This window comes from Macaca fascicularis, chromosome 3 (assembly GCF_037993035.2).
Source record: "Macaca fascicularis isolate 582-1 chromosome 3, T2T-MFA8v1.1".
Taxonomy (NCBI): Eukaryota; Metazoa; Chordata; class Mammalia; order Primates; family Cercopithecidae; genus Macaca; species Macaca fascicularis.
The window spans coordinates 152,675,269-152,698,157 of NC_088377.1; the positions used below are offsets into that span (position 1 = coordinate 152,675,269).

Below are 22,889 nucleotides of genomic sequence, written 5' to 3' on the forward strand. Positions count from 1 at the left end.
AAAAAAGAACACCTATTAAAATGTATTTTGCCTGCTGGAAATCTGGTTCAACTCACAATTTCCCAGCAAAACGAAAAACTAGGATAATTCTTTCTCTGACAAGATTGCTTATGCTGTTGGCAACACTCTTCAAAAACTGAAACTCTAATTTTTAATTCTACAGTTACCTCCTAGCCTTCCATGGTCTCATCCACTAAACCACAGTTAGAATTACATTTCCTACATATGTTATTTTCTTGGAGTTCAATGAATAAGACTGAAAATAAAGATCAGAAAAGAAAGAGGAGAGACTCAAATTAAGGAAACCAACTAAAAACAGTGAGACATAAGAACTTTCCTCCCTTTTAAGGCAAGGGAAGAAAAAAGGGACAGAAAAAAGAGTTGGGGCAAGAAGGAAAGAGGGAGACCAAGACTCGGGGGATTTCAGAGGACAAAGCCTTCTGTCTACTTTAAGAAGCTTATTTGGCCTCATTAAATGTTGGCTTGTGTCTATTATCATCTGCTCTCCACTGCCCTGTAAAACAACAACAACAAAAAAAAAACTGGTTGGCAAAGGTAGATATGACATGAAGTAGCAATGACCTGGCTAATATGAACCTTTGGACAAGATCATGTCTTTCTGAGCCCAGGTGCATCAATACTGGATATTTTCCGCACGCCCATTCAATCTCCAGGGTTCTGAAACCTAAATAAAATTCAAAGTAATAGCTGGGTGCCTTTCAAAACACTATGCATCATTTAATATCATATTCACTGTTGAATAAACTTTGTAAAAACTGAGAGGATAAGACATGAGAAAGCTAAGAAATGTAATTGGGGAGGGCTAAATAAGTTAACAGGGCCAAGCCATTTTGGCCAGATGGCTTTTTGCAATTTTGGAAATATCTGAACTTCTCACAAATGTTACAGGATGTAAGAACTGAAAATATTTCCATCTGCCCCAACCAAAGAAACTATTGCTCTTCATTCATGCAAATAATAATTCCATGCTATACTACAAGTTATTAAGACTGTTTGGCCATTTAAGAAGAAAAACAGTCTATTCTTCCACTGAAAGGGTAATTCTAATGCCACTTAGGTAAATGACTGAGTGACAAAGCAAATAAGAAATTAATATATTTGAGAGAGCTTCTGGAAATAGTTTCTTCTTACGTACTCTGCTTATAATAGAGGAAAATGTCTATGAGACATAGTACAGAACTTGGGTGATGAAGTGGTTTAAGAATTATGAAACAATATGACTTTTTAAATTGAAAAATGAATGGCTAGTTGGTGAAAGAGTCAGGACTAGCACTCGGATCTTCCAGCTGCAATGGTCTCTACCCTATGCATTAGTGTCTGTAGGCTCTGGTATGACTGGGGATGGAGAAAGTAAAAGAGAATCAAGTAACATTAACTCAGAATTTTTTTTTTCTGGCGTTAGCACCAAATTCCATACCTATACTACTAACATTTAAAGTCTTTGATATAATTTACTTCCTTTGAAATAATACTATAAAGAATGAGAATTTAGCTCCCTTAAACCCCTCCACATTTCCCCTCCCAATCTTTCTTCAAATTATAATTTTATCACAACTTTTTGTTAAATCAACATTAATATATGCATTATTATAAATTATTAGACCTGAGTCACATAAAATGCCAGGGTTACATTTCTTTTCTTTTTTTTTTTTTTTTGTATAATTTTGTATTTCCTACAGATAATCACTGCCTTAGCTTCATCTTTTTTTAGCTTGCTTAATTTTCTATCTACCTACAACAATTTATTCCCTAACTCTCTAAACAACTACAAATCTGCAAACATCTCTTGTCCACTATAGTATCCTTCCCATTCTCTGTATCCTTGTGGGTTTATGGGAGTTTTTATTCCTCACTGGCATTTTAGTGACATTTCAATGAGAACAGATAAACACGTGCTCAATCAATCATATTTAACCAGGAGCTAGAGATGTCTGTTTGTTTGTTTGTTTAAGAAATGGGGTCTCGCTAAGTTGTCCAGGCTGGTCTCAAACTCCTGAGCTAAAGTGATCCTCCTGCCTCAGGCTCCCAAAAAGCTAGGGCTACAGGTGTGCACCATTATGCTTGCCTAATTTTTAAATTTATTTTTGTAGAGACAAGGTCTCACTATGTTGTCCAGGCTGGTCTCAAACTCCTGGGCTAAAGCGATCCTTCTGACTCAGACTCCAAAATGCTAGGACTACATATGTGCACTATCATGCCTGGCCAATTTTTAATTTTGTTTTTGTAGAGACAGGGTCTCACTATGTTGCCCAGGATGGTATCGAACTCCTGGCCTCAAGAGATCTTCCTGCCTTAGCCTCCCAAAGTGCTAGGATAACAGGCATGAGCCACTGTGCCTAAAGATCAGTATTCAATATTGCATACATGAAAATCTGAACACAGGGTCAGGCACAGTGGCTCATGCCTCTAATACCACCACTTTAGGAGGCCGAGTTGGGCCGATGACCTGAGATCGGGAGTTCGAGACCAGCCTGGCCAACATGGTGAAACCCCGTCTCTACTAAAAATACAAAAATTAGCTGGGTGTGGAGGCACATGCCTGTAATCCAGCTACTCAGGAGGCTGAAGCACAAGAATAGCTTGAACCCAGGAGGTGGAGGTTGCAGTGAGCCAAGATTGTGCCACTGTACTCCAGCCTGGGCAACCGGGTTAGACTCTGCCTCAAAAACAAAAACAAAAAAGAATAGAAAAGAGCTTATTTGAAGTAAGAAACCCATGTATTATATATAATATCATAATAACATAAGTATTACAAAGCTGCCTGCATAACTTTCATAAATAGTATCATTTCATACACATATTGAAGTAATCAGAAAAAGCGCAACAAGTAGGGTTCATTTTGATATTTTTCTTTCCTGAACAGGACAAGCAGATCACTACAATTAACACCTATTGTGAATTTACAGGGATTCAGGTAGAAAATAATCCATGTTAAACAGAGGTTCCAAACATCATTAACAGAGACTGAGAAACTGGGCCAGTATGCATGAGAGCACAAATCATAAAGGTCATGCGTGTTAATGAGAAAAAGACTATTTATTAGCTTGCAATTTAAATATAAAGCCCTTCTCCCTCAATGGCTTAAAATGGAGCAATATCCTATACCTGAGGACAAGAAAAGGCAGTGCCCTCAATTAGGTGAACAACTCTCACGGTCCCAAAACTTTTATTGTTGTCACTGAAATTCATCATTCTGATTTTATTTTTAGTTTGTGATGTCTTTTATGTTACAGACAGAAAGCTTGTGCACAGAACCCATCCTGTACTATTGTATACCTTTTTGGAGGTTTAAGAGACTTTTTAAATTTACTTTTACTCAGTTGCCAAGCAGCATATTTCCTAACTTGTTTGTGTGTGCCAATCAATGCTTTACATTTGTTCTGAAATCAAAAAAGACAAAAATGTTTGCTGATATCATGAAAAAAATCAATGTGCCATTTAAAAACTAAAGATACCCATCTTTGGAAACTGCCATTTTTATTACACAATGAGAAGAAAACAAAAGCATGGATTTCAAAAAGAGGTGACAGATTATGTAATTATGATACTGTACAAATATTGAATGCAATTGTGATGTTATAACCACTAAGAAGTAATTTAATTTTCTGAATACATATTTGAGGAATCCTACCCCAAACCCCCAACCCCTGCACCAGGCTAAATAAGTGAGGTAAACACTCATGACACAAGGCTATGTAGCATTCACACTTGAGGTCAAAAATTCCAAAAATAAATCCGTAACAACAGGTGTTATCCTAAAAGTACAGTATGTTCCCCATGAAAGACCAACAATTTTGGATTTTTAAGAAAATAAAGTAGAAATGCTCTATCCATACACATTTTTTAAAACCCACCTTGGGTCATTTCACAAATACTTATTTCTTAGCAATTCATTTTCCTTTGCTTATAAATTTCCTGTTTCACTGATTTCAAATGAAAGAATTCTTTTACAGGCACTTCTTACTGAAGCCAAGAAATGGAATAATACCTTTAATGAAGATCATTCTAACTGAGGAAGGGCACAGAAAGTAAATATAAACCACAGCCAGTGACTGATCCTTCATCAGGGCCATGTAAATCTCAGGACATTTATTGTGCTATCCATATGAGAAAATGCATTCTCATTTTAAATGATAACACTAGTAATCTCTTTGCCCATGAGAAAGAAACCAATGCAGATACTGTATATTCAAAGTAACCCACATGAACTAATCAATGATCTAACCAAAGCTTTAAAATGGTTTGTTTTCTGTTTATTCGTTCATTACCCTACCCTGTTTGGAAAACTTTTTAAAAAATTATTATTTCCATCTCAATGTCACAGATAATACACTGCAACACTGTCAAATAAAAGGATTGTTTCTGGACTAACAAAATCTCTGTGTTGTAAGATTATTTTTCTTACAAGGCAAACCCATCATGTTATGACAAAACCTACTACAGTTACTAGAGAAAAGCAGAGCCAAAACTAAGAGCACAAATAATACTTCTCTATGTCTCCCCAGTATTTGACATTAGTAACATAATGTGCCACAGTTTCCCTGAATAACTGCAAGTTCCTCTTCCTAAAATACTTCTATAAATACACAATATGGCCACATTCAATTTAAACTTCCAGTTAGACAATATCTAGTCAATGCCTACTTCACAGGAATAGTGGTAAGTTCTAGGAATACAGCAGTGAGCCAGATCTGCCCTTGTGGATCTTAGAGTTCGAAAGTCACATAAGCTGGGAGTCAGATGTATTTGGAGAGTTTAAGGGAGAAATTTTACCTTCCATAGAGAAGCTGATCATAATGCTCATTGGTGCAGTAGCTCAAATACAGCGTGTCTATCTCAGAAGTGCCAGGATCATCTTTTCCTTTGTGTTCCTATAGTTTTCACTTCATTTTCCCCTTTCTTACTATCCAAAATATTTATGTTTATTTAAGAGTTGCTGAGTTAAAACATATTAAATCCAGGGGGGATAGAAGTTCTGGGAGACTGGCCATATAAAAACAGTAGACAAGAAATAAGTGAATGGATTACAATGAAAGAGATACCTCCTACAGGCAAATGAGGATTCTTGAGCATTTATTCAATAGATGTTTCTTAACTATTTATGTGCCAGTACTGAGTAAACAACGTTGAGCAACATACAGGCCCTAATGGTACTAAAAGTCTTGAGAAGGAAAAAGACATTAAGCAAATGATCATTAAATATATAAATACAAACTGTGATAAATACTATGAAAGCAAAACAGGAATCTTGTCTTAGAAGGGCCTGATCTGAACTGTAGGTTCAGGGAGGATTTCTCTGAGAAGATATTGTCTAACCTGGAAGAGTCAAGCTAAGAGGTGCAGAGAAGGAGGAAGAACCTTCAGGGTAGAAATGTGCATATGTTGTGTAGAGTTTAGAAAAAGCAAGGTAAGATCTACAACAAAAGAAGATGTTTAGGTACAGTGTGGCTGGAGGAGAGGAAACTAGAGAATATGCTGAGAAATAAAACTGAAGACATATACTCATGCAAGTATATGAAATATATTAAGGATTTGGATCTTCATCTAGCAAGAAGCAGCTTTGTGAACATACGCACATATGTCAAAAGGGAATATGTGTAGTTGCCTCTGTAGAGAGGAACTGTGGTTGGAGGATGGAAGCAGGAAGGAGACTTGTCACTGTATAGGCTGTTGTGCGTTTTCAATTTTATCTTTGTATGTCTATTACCTATTTAAATGAAAACAATGTCATCTAGATATTTAACTCACTGGCTCTATTAGGAAGAATTGATTGTCAGAGACCAAACAAAGGCCATTGCTCTGGTATGGGTAGGCCAAGTAGCAGCACATATAGTAAGAAGTTCAGAATGATGATGGTTTTGATAATAAAATCAACAATTTGTTCTAATGGACTGCCAAGTAAGAAAGAAGATACAATAGGAACAGCATGTACCCTAGATGAGGCATTAGGTGAACTCTTCCCACTTACTCTCAAGTGTCAACTGAGCATCACATCAGGGTGAATGCTGAGTCTGGTGGTTGCAAAGACATAAGTAATACTAAGGGACTATTAGAATCATGAGCCACTTCTTACTAAGAAGCACAATTCTATGAAGCAAAAACTTAGGAGAAAAACAATGTATATAACTTAGAGCAGTTAAAAATAAATAAACAAATAAAAACATTATTCCAAAGGATGCATTTGGAAAATTGTGCTGTTAAAGGCAAATGCTAAAAGTCAGCTATTCTCTGGATATGTTGGCTCCATTCATCATTCAACGCCCATTCAGAGTAATCATTGAAAAGTACAGAAGATAGAATGCACATATACTGACTTAGGAGAGATTAAAGGAATGCCAACAAAAACTAAATTTTATCTAAAGGTTAAAAATGAAATCAGAGGAATATAAAAAATAAGTGAAGAGAAGTTGTAATGTAATATACCCACAAAAGAGTGCAATAGCTAAAATATCTTTCAGGTAACTAAAAATGCTAACTAAAAACTTATAATTCAAAATAGATGGATCTGTGCTTTTCTTGTCAATATAAAATGCCTTTTTTATGAGGAAGGAAAGAGGTGGGGGAGGGAAGGAAGGGAGGAAGGGAGGAATGGAAGGGAGGAAGGGAGGAAAGGAAGAGAGGAAGGGAGAAAGGGAGGAAAGGAAGAGAGGAAGGGAGAAAGGGAGGGAGGGAGGGAGGGAGGGAAGATTATCTTGTTTCTCTGATTTCTTGCTAGCTTTAAAAAGAGCTAAATATTTTTCTTTTTTTTTTTAATATTAAATTCCCTTTCACTTATCTGGATCAAGAATGCCTTCTCAAATCCTCCCTCTAATCCAAGAAAAACACTAAAGAAAAAGAAGCATACTTATAGGAAGTAGAGAAATTGCCACCAGAGCCCAAATGATAGCCTCTTTGTTTAGCTTTGAATCAGACCTCGAAAATTAATAGAAGAACAGTTAAATATGTTAGAAGTGCATTTCCAGCAGCCTAGGCAGAGTTAATATTAAACACAGCACAGAAGGCAAGAGCCCCTACATCCTGCTCTATCATCTAAATTGTAAACTCCACGAGGGCAAGAATCAAGTCTGCTCTATGCCCAGGGTCAACACAGTAACAGGAATGTAAAAAGAACTTAAAAAATATTTATTAAGTTAATGGATGAAGAAGGGAATTAAGAAAGAAACGTTTTGAAAAAAACAAATCGATATTGTTTTATCTGCAATTGAATTAGACATGTTCTGGAGGTAGAAGCCTTCACTGGATGCCAGAGGTAACACTGAGTTCGACAGATGCTGCTGCTACTAAATGTATCCTCCATCTCCTAACATTTATTTTATTGGCTCCATCTTTGTGTCCTATATTTCTTGGCTAAGGTTTTGGTTTTATATTCATAATAATTAATTTGTTCTTCCTGTGGCTCCATTCTATTTCACAGCTCTTCTATTTAGTTTTCCACTTTCACAATCATACTTTAATTGTAAAAACTATTTCTTATTATCTGTTCCTTTTTCTTAGATGCTAATCTTGTTTTAGAGACACAATATTCTCTCAAATTATTTGGAAGAATTTATAATTTCTGTAAGTTTTCCAATATTCCCTAACTAAATTTTGTTTCCTCTCAGGCCAGGGGGCTGCTGTTGTTGCTGTTGTTGTTGTTGTTTTAAATTCAGTCCTGTACATTCATTATTTTGAATCATCCTCAAATATCTTGTGATTGATGGTTCACATAAATGAATAAGAAATTGGTTTAATTAATATAAAGGTCTTGCATGGGACTTTCATGCAATTGTTTATCTTTCCCAATGGTTTCCGTCCAAAATGAGAGCACTGACTGAAAGTTATCTTTAGGCAAGAGAGCCTTGTAAACTGGAAGGATTACATCAACATACATGGAAAAATATGAGAATACATGTTGGCAATATCTCTAAGTATCCACATAAAAAGGGATTTATCCAGTGGGTCACTTCAATGCACTCTTCTCCGAGGCATAGCTTCTTTCTCCTCTTAGTACTTTTCCACCATGGAGATTCAGATTCCTTAGGCTTAATCCTCTGCTTCACTCTCTGGGCCTGAAAGCACATTAGTGGCTCTAGTCCTCCATAGTCAGATTGTTTTAATTTTAGTGGTTGGGAGGCAGGAGCGACCACTTCTAGAATGGTGAAGTAAGGACCTCCAAAAATATGCTCCTCTATAAAAGCAACCAAAACACAAACAGTTGTCCAAATAAACTTTTTCAGAATTCCAAAAGTTGAACAAATGCTTGCAATGTTCCAAGAAGCATTTACTCAAGAAAAATAGCTGAATCTTGCTAAGAACAGTGAGCTTTCTATGGTTTTAAATTGCTGCTTTGGGAAACAGTAGGCAGTTCCTGAAAATGTTAAAAATACAGTTACCATATGACCCAGCATTTCTACTCCTAGGTATATACCCCAAGAGTACTGAAAACATATGTCTATGCTAAACCCTCTACACCAGTGTTCATAGTAACATTATTCATATCAGGTGAAAAATAGAAGCAGCCCAAGTTTTCGTCATCTGTTGAATGGATAATAAAATGTGGTACATCTATACAATGGAATTTTATTTGGCAATAAAAACAAATGAGGTTCTGATACATGTTAAAATATTGAGGAATCTTGAAAACATTATGCTAACTGAAAGAATCCACTCACAATAGGCTAAATATTGTATGATTCCAATTACATGAAATAGTGAAAACAGGCAAATCTACACAAACAGAAAGTAGTAGATAGTGCTTGCTAGCGCTAGGGTAGAGGAAGGAATAGGGAATGATTGCTAGAGTGCATGGGGTTTCTTTTGGGGATAAGGAAAAATGTTCTGAAATTCCATCGTGGTAATAACTGTACAACTCTGTAAATATATTAACATTCATGGAATTATGTACATTAAAAGTGTGAAACCTACAGTATATAAATTATATCTCAATAAAGTTATTGTAAAAACATTTCAGTAGATGACAGTTTTTACCTGGGGCAAAAATACTATTTTAAAAAGACATATTAAGGTGAGATTACTGCAATAATTTCTGTCTTTTAAGCTTTACAGAGGACACTTTACAGATTTATTTGCTTCTACCTTTATTCATTCTGAAATTATTTCTGGGAGTATAATCTCACAATTGCAAGTAGTGGATGACATACGTGTATGTGTGTGTGTGTGTCCGCGTGTGTGTGTGTGTCTGTGTTGTGTTACCAAATGAGTATATTGGTTTATTTAATGTCAAATGATTATACTTTGTTATGAAACACTTAAATAGTAATAGTTCCTCTAAGTGCTTCATGTGGAACAACTCACTGTATGTTCAAAGCTATTCTATGAGGTTGGGACTATTATTAACTATAGGAAAAAAACTAAAACAGAGATAACTTAATGAGGCCAAGGTCACAGATAGAGTAAATAAAATTTGAATCTAGACAGGCTGACTCCAGAGTCTGCTTTTATCCACTTGCTATGCTGCTGCTGTAATAAAAAAATTCAAAGAGTACGTTAAAAGTAATACAGTAAGTAGTTATGTTGAAGACATCACAAATATAAACCACAGAGAAGATGAAACAAAACAGAACTAAAACCAATCCCTTCATGTTTTATAAGTTATTACAGTTTGGGATATAATTGCAGTGATAACATCAGGTCAGAAGTCAAAAGAAAGAAGAAGATATGTTCTGAAACTGTTAAGTGACTCAGAAAGTGGTTCTAATAATGAAAAACACTGATATTGAAGATACATGTAAAACACTGACAGATTCTTCATGAAACGTAAGAGCAGAAAAAAGTAATATGGTTGGCCCTATAACAACGTGGGGTTTAGGGGTGTCAACCCCCAAGCAGTTGAAAATCTGCATTTAACTTTTGACTCCCTCAAAAATTAACTACTAATAGCCTACTGTTGACTGGAAGTCTTACAGATAACATTAACAGTCAATTAACACATAAACTAGTACTTACATATATTTTATACATTCATGACATACGTAACTTTTCTTAACTTTTTGATATTGTTAGACTAATTGGTTCAGCTGTGAGTTTATTCAAATTGTTGCAAATGTCCAAAAAATTTTCCAACATGTATAGGAAAAAAATTCATGTACACACAGACCCCACAGTTCAAATCCACGTTGTTCAAGTGTCAGCTGTTTATTGAAATAAGTATATGTGATTTACATAACCAATATAACAAAATTAATAAAATAAAATGTTAAATAGCTATTTGAGTCATCTACAATGATGTGTATGAAAAAAACGGGAGGATCACTTTATGTTCAAGATTACCTTTCTTTGAAGAAAGAAGCAACTCGTCAAATTTTTATTTAAAACATCTAAAAAACAACTGCTGGCTATTCTTATACCCCATGAAGTAATACACTGACAGTTCACCAATAAATTTGGATATGTCAGGAAGCCAAACCTTAACAAAATTCCATTTCACTTTTTATTTTATTTCCAGTACTACTTTGTTTTATTTGACTTTGTCATGCCTGCCTTTATTATGCAGTGACTTGCAAGAAACTTAAAATCTCAACCATGACATGAAAACCAAATAGAATATTGTGATCTCTTTGCAGGTTTGACAATGTATTGCAATTTCACATAGGGGTTGACATAACCCACCAAAGATACAGGCTCTCTATTTTTAATTTTTAAATAAGTCTTGTCATATGTTCAAATCTTTATTCCTCAAGCATCTCCAAGACACAGGGTTTACTCTCATTTCTAGGCTGTCAGTTAAGGGGGTCCTGGTTCTGCCTCCCTAACGAACTTCCCTCAATAGCTGCTCCCTTTCCACTACAGGCAAATGAACCTCCTGGTATTAAAGAGTACATTACCTGCTATTACATTAAAAATCGTGAACAAAACCACTCATCTTGACAGTACGAACTTGCACCAAACCACCAACTGAGTCCCTGGGATAGAGTCTGACAGACCTTTGCTATAATTGGCTCTGCCACTGAGCTGGCTTCACAATTCAAACATGAAACAAAGCCAACTAAGGAGAAACAAGGTTGAGATGTGTTTTGTCCTTTGTTTTTCCTTCAAGCACTCAAAATATTCATTACTATAGAATTTTACACTCTCGAAGTAAAAACAATACTTATATGAACATGTATGTGTGTCTATAGATATACATATGTATATATTCATCTTATGGTGGAAAATGCAAGCCATATTGGCTATTCTTTTCTCAGAGAAATAAGCATGCCCTACTAATCTTTTTTGAGCTTAATTTTCTCTTTGGTCTCCTAGCAGATTACTTCAGGTTACCTGCTCTTCTGCATGGCTTCCATATAACCAACTGTGCCATTTCATTAGCCACAGTCCATTCCTGATGCCTGGAGAGATTATAAGCACTGGTGGCTTTTATTCCATAGGAAAAGCTGTTTCCCACCAGAGAACTGCTCTGTCTGCCTGTGTTAGGGTCAGGATATTCTAGAGAATACTGTCCTGGGATTCTTGAGCAAGCTGGCCAGTGTGACTCCTGTGTAACAGTGAACTATTATAAGCACTTGAAAACAGACTTTGAATTTTACTGATCTGTATAACATCTAGGCCACCTGCCAGTGTACCTGAGCATAAAGAAGGTTCAATCAGCATTTGTTGAACTTAAATAGTAATTGAGAAAGGGAAGGCCTCAGTTCTACTGATAGCCATTTGGGATCATACAGTTTATTTTTCATTCTTTTTCCACATCTTTAAAATGTCTAGAAAGATCTAACAACCAGCTTACATGAAATATAGGGCACAGAGAAATAGGTTCAATGAAAATACAGGGATATAATCACCAAAATTCAACATGTGGGAAACTATCTACAGCAAAACTAACCTGGTTTCTTCAACAAATTTCAACAAACAAATTGTAATGAGAGAGAGGGAGGAAGAAAGAAAGAGACAGAGACAAAAAGAGACAGAGACATAACTGATCTATGGAATTAAAACTATATTTAAGGGACATAACCAAAATGTAAAATATGGAGCTCCTAATTTTACCAAAACATAACATGTGGGCCTCCTATTTTGAACAAACCAAATGTAAAAAATAAACATAACATTTATGAGTCAATCACGAAAATCTGAACACAGGGCCAGGCGCAGTGGCTCACGCCTGTAATACCACCACTTGAGGAGGGCAGATTTCCTGAGATCAGGAGTTCAGAACCAGCCTGGCCAATATGGTGAAACCCCATCTCTACTAAAAGTACAAAAATGAGCTGGGTGTGGTGGTGCATGCCTGTAATCCCAGCTACTCAGGAGGCTGAGGCAGGAGAATCGCTTGAACCTGGGAGGCGGAGGTTGCAGTGAGTCGAGATCGCACCACTGCATTCCAGCCTGGGTGACAGAGTTTCACTCTGTCTCAAACAAACAAACAAAATCTGAAAACAGTATTTGAGATTAAGAGATTATTCTCAAAGTTTTAGATGTGATAAGAGTAATAATAACTATGTATGAATGACCTTATCCATAGATATTGATGGAAATACTTACAGATAAAAATACTATGGTGTTGGGATTTGCTTTAAAATAATCTTGGAAGGGAGAAAGTTGGTGGGGTAAAATACATTGTATTTTACTAGACTCTTCACTATAATTTAGTATATGTTCAAAGTTTTAAAATGTAATATTAATTGCTATTAATTACATAATTAATCATAATTAATTTAAAGTTTTAAATGCTTAAAATCTACACATTGCCTTCCCTTTGAGCACTTAATGTTACCACTGCACTACCGTTATTTAAACCACTTTGCCTCTTATGTATAACTTTTCCTTAGGCTCTTCCTCAATTCAGCAAAAGTATAGTACTCCCTCTTCCCACTGAATCCTGCAAACATCTCTGTTACTGCACCCATCACATTTTAGCACTGCGTTTGTTTATTTCTCACACTAGCAACTTCTTAGTAGAATATATTTTGAGAAAGGAAATCTTAATTTATTAAGCATAGTATAATAGAAAAACAGTTACATATACCGAAAGTTTTTCCTTTGTCATCCTCCCTAATAAGTGAGATTACTTGTTGAAGTTTCAGCTCAGTTCATAAAACTCTACCAGAACACAAGCAGATGCTAGCAAGATGTTCTATGTACTCTATCCTCAACTCGGCTCCTCCTCATTAATAGACAAAAGGGTCATTATTTCATCTTCTCCAAAGTTTTATACTACAAAAATAATCTCTATTTACTTTCTTCTAATCCCATCTTCTTACTTTCTCTTTTTAAATATTATCTATCTCTACTGAATTATGAGCTAACAAGAAGTAAATGTCATTCTTCTTAGTATTCCAGAACTTAGGACAGTGCCAGGTAAATACTGGATAGCTGTACATAAATATATATAGATGAATGATGAATGGATAGCTGGATAAATATCAAGCCTCAAAGTAATATTTTTGTTGATTTTTCTGAGTTAAATATAAATGCAAAAACCTGCAGTTTTACTGTAAAGAATTCTAAAGGCCTTTAGGTATGCCAAAATAGAATATATTATACATGAGGGGAAAGGAAGCATATCTCTTTAAAATAGCATTTTATATGTTTAGGAGTACTGCCTTATGGCAAATAGCTAGTTACTCAATTTTTCTTTTTTAAAACAAGTTCTTAACAGAACAGTATTTAAAAGTCATCATGACTTTGGGAATTTTAAAGAAGATTTATAGGTATTCAAACTTCATTGTCAATAAAATGTCAACACAAAGACTTATACCGGCTAAAGTTAATTTTTTTGTTTTATATATTGAGACATACTGTAACAATAAACACTATGCTACCACACAGAATCAGAACAGTGCAGTAGTTTGACTTACAACATAATCAGTAAATAGTATAACTTTCTGTTAGTTACGAGGGGTAATCTTAACTTTGCAGCCTTCTGGATTGTTAAAGGATGTTTTGATTTACAATATAAACTAAACTGTGCCTATCTCTTCATGGTAAGGATGGAAATTGACCAGTTTATGAATTGACCTACTCTGGATTAACAGAAATCAGTAGACCATGAGGCCATGTTATTTTTCTTTACTTACACTGTACTTGGAAACACAGTAAGAGTGTCTAAAATTGCAGATGAAAAATGATTAAACTCTTAACAAACATATATACAACACAGGAAAAAAGGTACTCACCTTTTAATGAGAAATACACATTTTCTTTATGGTAGTTGTACAATAAGCACACAAATCTCCAAAGTTACCAAGTCTGGGACACTATAAAAATCAATTTTTCATTCAATGACTGCTCATATCCATTCCGCATGAATTATTGCCTTATTAAGTACCAGAGGCTTTTTCTCCCTAACTGAACACCCCATTGTACCAAATCTAGTTAGATGAAGCAGAAACAAATTCATATTTCCTAACACTTATTCAAATTTCTTGGACTAGAAACTGCGCTGCTGAGAGTCTTCACGTTTTATCAAATTATTCTCCCAGTAAGTTTCTTACTAATAAGGCTCTCATGTATCATTGCTTTTCTCTTTTTATGAAAAAGGAAAAGATCCCCACTAATTTCACAGCACAATGATTCATTTATTACTCAATCTTGTTTCTTAGTCTATTGAAATTAAAGATGCATATGCTCTATTATATACCACACTATTATATTTAATAGCTTAAAATGTTAAAAATAAAATTAAAACTACTTTAAAGTACCTTTAATAGATATTTCTAACACCTGACTGCTTTATCTTTACTAACTGGCTATTTATTTCTTAGATTTCTAAAGTCCTGCTAGAAACATAATAATGGTAGATAGGCATTAGCATTATTATCCACCATATACATATATATTTTTAGGATCTTCCTAGTGAGAATTATAAGCATCTCGTCAGCAAATAGAATGTTATTTTTTAAATACAATAAGAAAAATAACACCAAGAAAACCCAAACTTCACCATGAAAAGAACATCCCTTTTTATCACTACTATTGTTATATCTGACTTTCAAATTAATTTCAGCAAAAAGAAAATGGTGATGGTAAACCAATACTGGTTAAACTACATGAAGGAATTTTACTTGGAATGTAAGAACCTCATTGCTCCAAATCTTACTTTCTGTGAACTAGGGATAATTAATAAACTCTTAATAGCAGTTTGAGTTTACATTTAACACACGAGATGGCTGAAGTCTAAAAATCACTGTACATTAGTTCAGTTTTCTTTCTTTGTTGTTGTTGTTTTTTGACACAAGATCTCACTCTTGTCAGTCACCCACGCTGGCGTACAGTGGTGTGACCATGGTTCACTGCAGCCTTGACCTCCCAGGTTCAAGTGATCCCCTTGTGTCAGCCTCCCAAGTAGCTGGGACTAGAGCCATGCCCCACCATGCTCAGGTAATTTTTTTAATTTTTTGTAAAGACAGGGTCCCACTACGTTGCCCAGGTTGGTCTCACGTGATCTGAGACGTGATCTCACGTGATCTGAGATGTCCTGGGCTCACGTGATCTCCTACACCTTGGCTTCCCAAAAACTGACATTACAGGCATAAGCTACCACATCCAGATCATGAGTTATTATTAAAACTCAGCTGGGGAGGAGAGATATATTCAAAGATGTATGGGTAATAATTCTGCCTTCTTTCCTAGGATCAGGATGAATATGGTTTTTCTGTTTCTGCATTTGTTGTAAGAAACAGAAGAACCCAAAGTTTCCAAAACTTCCTTAGGTGGAATGCAGATATCATTGCAGTAGTGTGTGTCGTTACTTTGGGGCTGGTGACGCAAGCCTTGAGAATACTAGAGCAGCAAAAAAGCTGGACAATAACATTCAACTCTGGCTGACTCTGCTTCTGGGGAGAATGTCACCAGCAACTGCTTATCCACTAGGAAACAGAGAAACTGAGAAATAGTCACTCTAAATAAACTATTTAGATCTTCTCTGGGTAGGCATTTTCCTTCTTGGAACACATAAATTGGAACATTAGAACAGGTAAACTAAGCTCTCTTCTAACCAATCTCTAAGCCATCTGAAATGCCAATGTGGTCAATAAAACTTTTTTCACTAGAAAGCCTTGCATTTATATTCCTCTGTCTCCCTGTCTGTGTATATGTATAACTGCACATACATTTCCATGACAATGGAAACTTGTGTGCATTGTCATGGAAATGTATATGCAATTACACATATACACAGACAGTCATGTTTTCTACTGAACAAAAATAATATATACTTTTAAAAACTTTTCATTGTTACATAACATAGATATTGTAAAATGTAAAAATTTTAGGCCTAGCTTGGATGTATTTTCATGAAGTGAACTCACTTACATCAACCATTCCAGAAAGCTTCCCTTGTGCTCCATCCCAGGGATTTTGCCTCTTTAAAGGTAACAACAATTTTAAACTGCCATTTTAACTTTGCCTGTCTGAGAACTCATGGATATTAAAATATAGAATATGTACTATTTTGTGTTTGACTTCTTTGCTCCAGATTATACCTGTGAGATTTATCCGTGTTCTTTGTATTGTCATAGTTTATGCCTTTTCATTGCTCTATAGAATTTAATTTTATATCTACAGGATTTTTATTATTTCTATTCTTGATAGACATTTCCATTGTTTAGTTTATTTAAAATACTCTTGTATAGATTTTGTGGTACAGCTACACACATTTTTTGGTTTGGTATGTATTTAGGATTAGAATAGGTGGGTCACAGGAGATGTTTAAGTTCAGCTTTAGACTAGGCTGTCAACAGTTTTCCAGAGTGGTTATACCAACTTCCATTGCCACAAGCACCTTAAAAGTTCTAGCTGCTCCACATCTTCCCTCTCTAATACTTGGTATTTTAAGTTACTTTATTTTCTAAATATTAAATTTCAATATTAATGCATTTTGTTATCTGGTAATGTTAGTCCTCCAACCTCATTCTTGTTTTTCAACACTGACCTGGTTACTCTTGGGCCTTTGCATTTCTCCCACAAAATCCTGTTGAATATTTAATTGGGATTACATTAAATCTATACTCAGTTTCCTGAGTCGACATTGACACAATTCATAAACTCATGATATATCTTTCCATTAATTTAGGTTTCTTTTACTTTTGAAATTTGTGCACAGGTTTTACAAATCTTTTATTTTTCCCTAGGTATTTGATGATTTTGATGCTAGTATTAATGTCATCTTTTAAAATTTTCATTTTCTAAGTCTTTCAAGCTAGCACAGAGAAATACAAATGACTTTGTGAGCAGACCTTGTATCTAGTATTTCCTACATGTTTGGAACACCAGACTGGTGAAGTCTTCTGGGCCTGACATTTTTTTCTGTGAGGAGGTTTCTATTGACAGAGTTTATTTTCTTAACAGATATGACAATTCAAATTTTCTACTACTCCATGTGTCAGTGATGAGAACGGGTGATTTTCAAAAAATCCGTCTATTTCACCTAAAAGGTGTTCAACATCACGGATCAACAGAGAAATGAAAATCAAAACTACAATGAGGTAACATCGCATTCCAGTTCAAATGGCTTTCATGTAAAACATAAGGCATTAACAAATGCTGTAAGGATGCGGAGAAAACAGACTCCCTGTGCACTGCTGGTGAGAATGTAAATTAGTACCTCCACTACAACGAACAGTTCGGAGGCTCCTCATAAAACTAAAAATAGAACTACCATATGATCCAGCACTCCCACTGCTGGGTATATACCCACAGAAAGGGAATCAGTATATCAAAGAGATATCTGTACTCCCATGTTTGTTGAAGCATTATTCACAATAGCCAAGATTTGGAAGCAACCTAAGTGTCCAACAATGGATGTGGTGCATATACACAGTTGAGTTCTATTCAGCCATAACAAATAATAAAATCTTGACATTTGCAACCACATGGATGGTTTTGGAGGTCATTATGTTAAATGAAATAAAATAGGCATGAAAAGACAAATTTCACATGTTCTTACTTATTTGTGGGAACTAAAAAAACAATGGAACTCATAGAGGTAGAGAGTAGAATGATGGTTACCAGAATAGGAAGCATATTGGAGGAGGAGTGGGGATGGTTAATGGATACAAAAATATGGTTAGATAGAATGAATAAGATTTAGTATTTGATAGTACAACACTGTGACTACAGTCAACAATAATTTATTGTGCATTTAAAAACTAAAAGAGTGTAACTGGAGCATTTGTAACACAAATAAAGAATAAATGCTTGAGGTAATAGATATCCCATTTACCCTGATGTAATTATTACACATTGTATACCCATATCAAAATATCTCATGTACCCTCTAAACATATATACCTACTATCTAAGCACAAAAATTTTAAAAATAAAATAAAATAATAAATATTTTTTTAAAAAAAACTATAATCAAACAGTAAACACATTTTCTGGATATTATTGGTGATTACACAACTATATTAACTTACTCTAGTTGTCTGCATAAGCAACACAAATCTGGCCCCGATGACATCATTAAAATATATTACTATTAGCACTACATTACTGTCAGAATTTTTATTACAGTTTTCTAGCTTGTGAGCATTCTCTCATCCCATACTCTATATACAAAAATAATACCTTAATATATGTTTTTATTATTCCAGAAGCAAAAACACATTTTGGCAAAAACTCATAAAAATGTAAAATAAGATTACAGTATTTTTTACATGTCAAAGAAAATACATTCCAATATTTTCAACTCTTCAAAGTGCTCTGATTATAGATAGATATAGGTAGATATAGATACACATATAGAGAGAATCATCAAAGACTGTTGCATACCAAATAAACTCAACAGTAATGACAGTAAAAACATAATTCATAAGGGTGAGATTTTTAAATTATATAATATAATCCATTATAGCACTTGCAACTAAACACTGTTCACTACATAAAGTAGTAGCAACTATGCCTGGAGGTAATTATGTGATTTTACGATTGCTAAGAGTAATTTCTAAATGTAAAACTGTTATAAGACGCAAATTTAACTTTCGTCCAAAACTCTAGTTTTTCTAATCACAGTTTTCAGTTCTTTTAGGACATTCTCATACTCATGGGTGCTACACAACTGTCTATGATATTGTTTCTAAACAGGTAAGAAGTTATATTGCGTATACGTTTTTTCAAAGATCCACAAATACATATTCTGTTGAATAATGCAGATAACAAACGGGGTTATTTATTTCAGTTTTCTTGAATTATCAAACTGAAGAACAAATAATTTGTTTTGTGAGTAATATCTAAGTTTCCATTCCAAGCTATTCAGCCCAAGCTTAATACAAAATCCAACTGGAAATCAAGGACTGGTCTAACCTTTCTACAATAGATGCTTTATGATCACACCTAAATTTAGAGTATCAATGAGATAAACATGACCAAAATTAAACGGAGCGTCTTCTCTTCTTTTATAAGCATATGCTTAATATCCAGACGCTTATTCCACCAAATGTCATAATGTACCTTTAGAAGTTCTAAACTAGGTCACATAAAATTATGTTTTGAAATTTAAAATGTTTCTGGCAGCATTCTACTAAGAAAGGGTATTTTCTGTTCAGATTGGTGCTGATTATTTTATTTGTTTATTTATTTTGAGACGGAGTCTCGCTCTGTCGCCCAGGCTACAGTGCAGTGGCATGATCTCGGCTCACTGCAACCTCCACCTACCAGGTTCAAGCGATTCTCCTGCCTCAGGCTCCCGAGTAGCTGGGACTACAGGCACGTGTCACCACACCCAGCTAACTTTTGCATTTTTAGTAGAGATGGGGTTTCACCATGTTGGACAGGCTGGTCTCGAACTCCTGACCTCATGATCTGCCCACCTTGGCCTCCCAAAGTGCTGGGATTACAGGTGTGAGCTACCACGCCTGTCCTCAGGTTGATACTGATGATATTTATACCTTAAAATATTTACCTGGTTGATGTATTTGGCTTGAAAAAACAACAACCTTTTCCGTAATAATTTTTAACTTCTCCAAATTAAGAAAACACTCAGCCAGCAAAAATAAATTCACTAAACAAAAGGAAGAAAACAAAATAAATGAATTTTGAAATAAGCTAAATGCCTTAAATGGGGAATAGAAGCCCTGTGTTTTGTCACTGTATTTTTTACCAATTTCTCATGAAGGCTTACATGAAGAAATGAACTCTTAGAGAAGCACTGTCCAACAGAAATATAAGGTGAATCATATATGCAACATTAAGTTTTCTAATAGACACATTTAAAGAGGAAAAAAGGTGAACTTTTGATAATATATTTTACTTTATAATATACCTCAAATATTATTACTTAAACATGCAATCAACATAAATATTATTAATGAGGCATCTTACATTCTTTTTTTTATTACTATGTCTTCAAAATCCAGTCTGGATTTTATCCTAGGGCACATCTCAATTCAGACTAGCTGCATTTCAAGTGCTCCAAAGTTAACGGTATCAACTTGCACAGAGCAGCTTCACACTTTTGGTTCTTCACTTACTAAATGATATGATTCATAAGGGGTATTTTAGTAAAATTCTAATCGTGGTTAAAACTGATCAGTGATGATAGATGCTAAATTCTTCTTCATCTCATAAATATGAGCAAACAGAATAAATCAGTATTAAATATATCCAAAAAATGCAACAGCAAAATACAGGCAAATTTCACTTACGTAATTTATGAAAGTATGCCATAAGTATGTTTGTATTATTATAAATAAGTTATCTGAAAATATTAAAAAGCTATAAAAAAATGCTTCAGAGAACTGCTATATATAGGAAAAATGATAAATTCCACTAACAAACCTTTGAGCAGTGTTTTTGCCTAGGTTTATACATATTAGAGTAGTTTACTACAATTTCTATAGATCACAGTTGTGGTTTACAAAAAGCTTGTATGGACACTAAAATTTAAATCGTATATGTTTTAAGGCTGGTATGGTGAGTAAGTCATTTTGCATGTAAGTGAGTAAATGAATTAACACCTATAACTCAACTGGTTCTTTACTCTTTATCATATATATGTTGAGTACTCTCTGTTAAAAGTTTAATGACTTAAATTTTTATTAAGATAGAAGGATAAATTCATGAGCTAAGTATGTCATTTAGGAAGTTAGACAATGAGAAATAAAGTAAAAATAAAGGTAATTGAAAGTAATAAAGGTATGAACAAAAATTAAAGAAATATAAAATAAAATGTAAAAAAATTTAAAAATATATATAAAGACATATAAAATGTAAGATTAAACAGGAATCACAAAATGCAAAGTTAATTCTTTGAAAAAACTAAGAATTCAGATAAACTTCTGACAAGTTTGAAAAATTAATAAAAGAGGGCCAAATAAATATTAGAAATGAAAAAGGTAACATAATCAGAGATTTAACAGAATTAAAAGATACTAAAAGAGTTCTGTGAATACTTATCTGCCAATAAGTTGAAAAAACTTTCATTAAATTGAAATATCTTTATAAAATAGAGTTGATCTCAACAAAGAATAAAAATACAAATAAATATACAACTTTTAAATAAATGGAATTATTTCCTTAAAATCTTTCCATAAATACAACAGACTCTGAGACTTTTAAATGGAAGTTTTATCAGACTTTCAATAAACAAAGCATTTCAATCTTTCACTTTTCTAGAGAATGGGGGGAAAGGGCACGGAAGGGAGGAGTGATTTATTTCCCAACTCTATGAAGTCAATATAGCTTTGATGAAAAAACAGATTATGACAATAGAACAAAAAATAATATGCCCTCTCACTCATGTATGTATATGTAAATATCCTGAACAAAATGTTATAAAAATGAAATCCAGTGATACATAAAAACATTTCTACTGTTTGACTAAGTTCAACTTTTAGGATTACAAGGGGATTATAACTAAAAGAACTACAAATGTAATTTACTATGTTAACATTCTACAAGACAAAATTAAAATTATCTCAACAGATAGAGAAAAAAGTATCTGATAAAACTGATTACTCAGTTACAGTTAAAAAAAAAGCAAACCAGGAAACGAAAAAGTTACCCAAAATAACCTTTAGTGATGATGAATTTTTTAGGTATCCTATCATGGTATATTCAAATTTCACAAATGCTTCAGAGCACATTCCTCAGAATTCAAGGATGTGAGTAATAAGTATGCTAAACAAGTGTATTGTATGGAGCAACAGTATTAAATACCAATTTGCTCAAAATAGTGAAAAGACTTTAGGACATTCATTATCCACAAGGTTTTTGATCCTAATGAATGAAATGTTTACTGCAAAGAAGCAATTTATTCATTTCATTATAAATAATTTTATTGACAGGACAATTTTTAAGACAACTTGACAAACTAAAATGTCTCCACTTCAAATAAAGGACCCAACATTTAAAAAAAACATTATATTTGGATATTGCTTTAAATAGAATTCTGATGTTGAACTCCATAATATGTGAGTATGTGTGAGTTACCACTTGTGTTTAACAACTGTTAGATGGCTAATATTAGTCCAAAGGATGGTCTGCTCTGGTTAACACACTAAAATTGTTTATATCAAAATCACAAAATCAATGCCTGCAAACCAAACCAAAAGTAAGGTCATACCAGTTTTTATATTTATTGGTAAACAAACTATTGATCGCTAAGATTTTGTTAAAAATTATGTCTTTTACATCTCCCTAAATGCATTACACGTACGTGTTTCCAAAGAGTTTTTAAAATGTCTAAGACATGAAGAAATTTAAAAGAATCTTGAAGAAATTTATTAAACTCTGAAATTTGATTAGAATTGTACAAAATTTATTTCTAAAGTCATCTCAAGGAGCAATGACCTCAGGTAAACATGAGCTCTTAGAATCATAAGGGATAAAGTCTGGCAACATTAAAAAGGGAAAATGTGACATTTTAAAATGACAATAAGTACAACACAAATATACTAAAGTTTATGAAAACATATATTAGAGTCATCAAATGT

General features: G+C 34.1%; 1 protein-coding gene across 12 annotated transcripts in view; it reads right to left on the reverse strand.

Moving 5' to 3' along the window:
* Positions 1–22,889, reverse strand: part of IMMP2L (inner mitochondrial membrane peptidase subunit 2) — an 872,645-nt gene that overhangs the window by 467,903 nt on the left and 381,853 nt on the right. The window contains exon 1 of one of the 12 annotated variants that reach the window (XM_074035820.1): positions 1–22,889. This exon is cut by the window's left edge and continues 35,347 nt beyond it; it is cut by the window's right edge and continues 30,777 nt beyond it. The exons of the other annotated variants lie outside the window; for them this stretch is intronic. The gene's annotated coding sequence lies outside the window, so the exon portion shown is untranslated. 12 annotated transcript variants of the gene reach the window in all.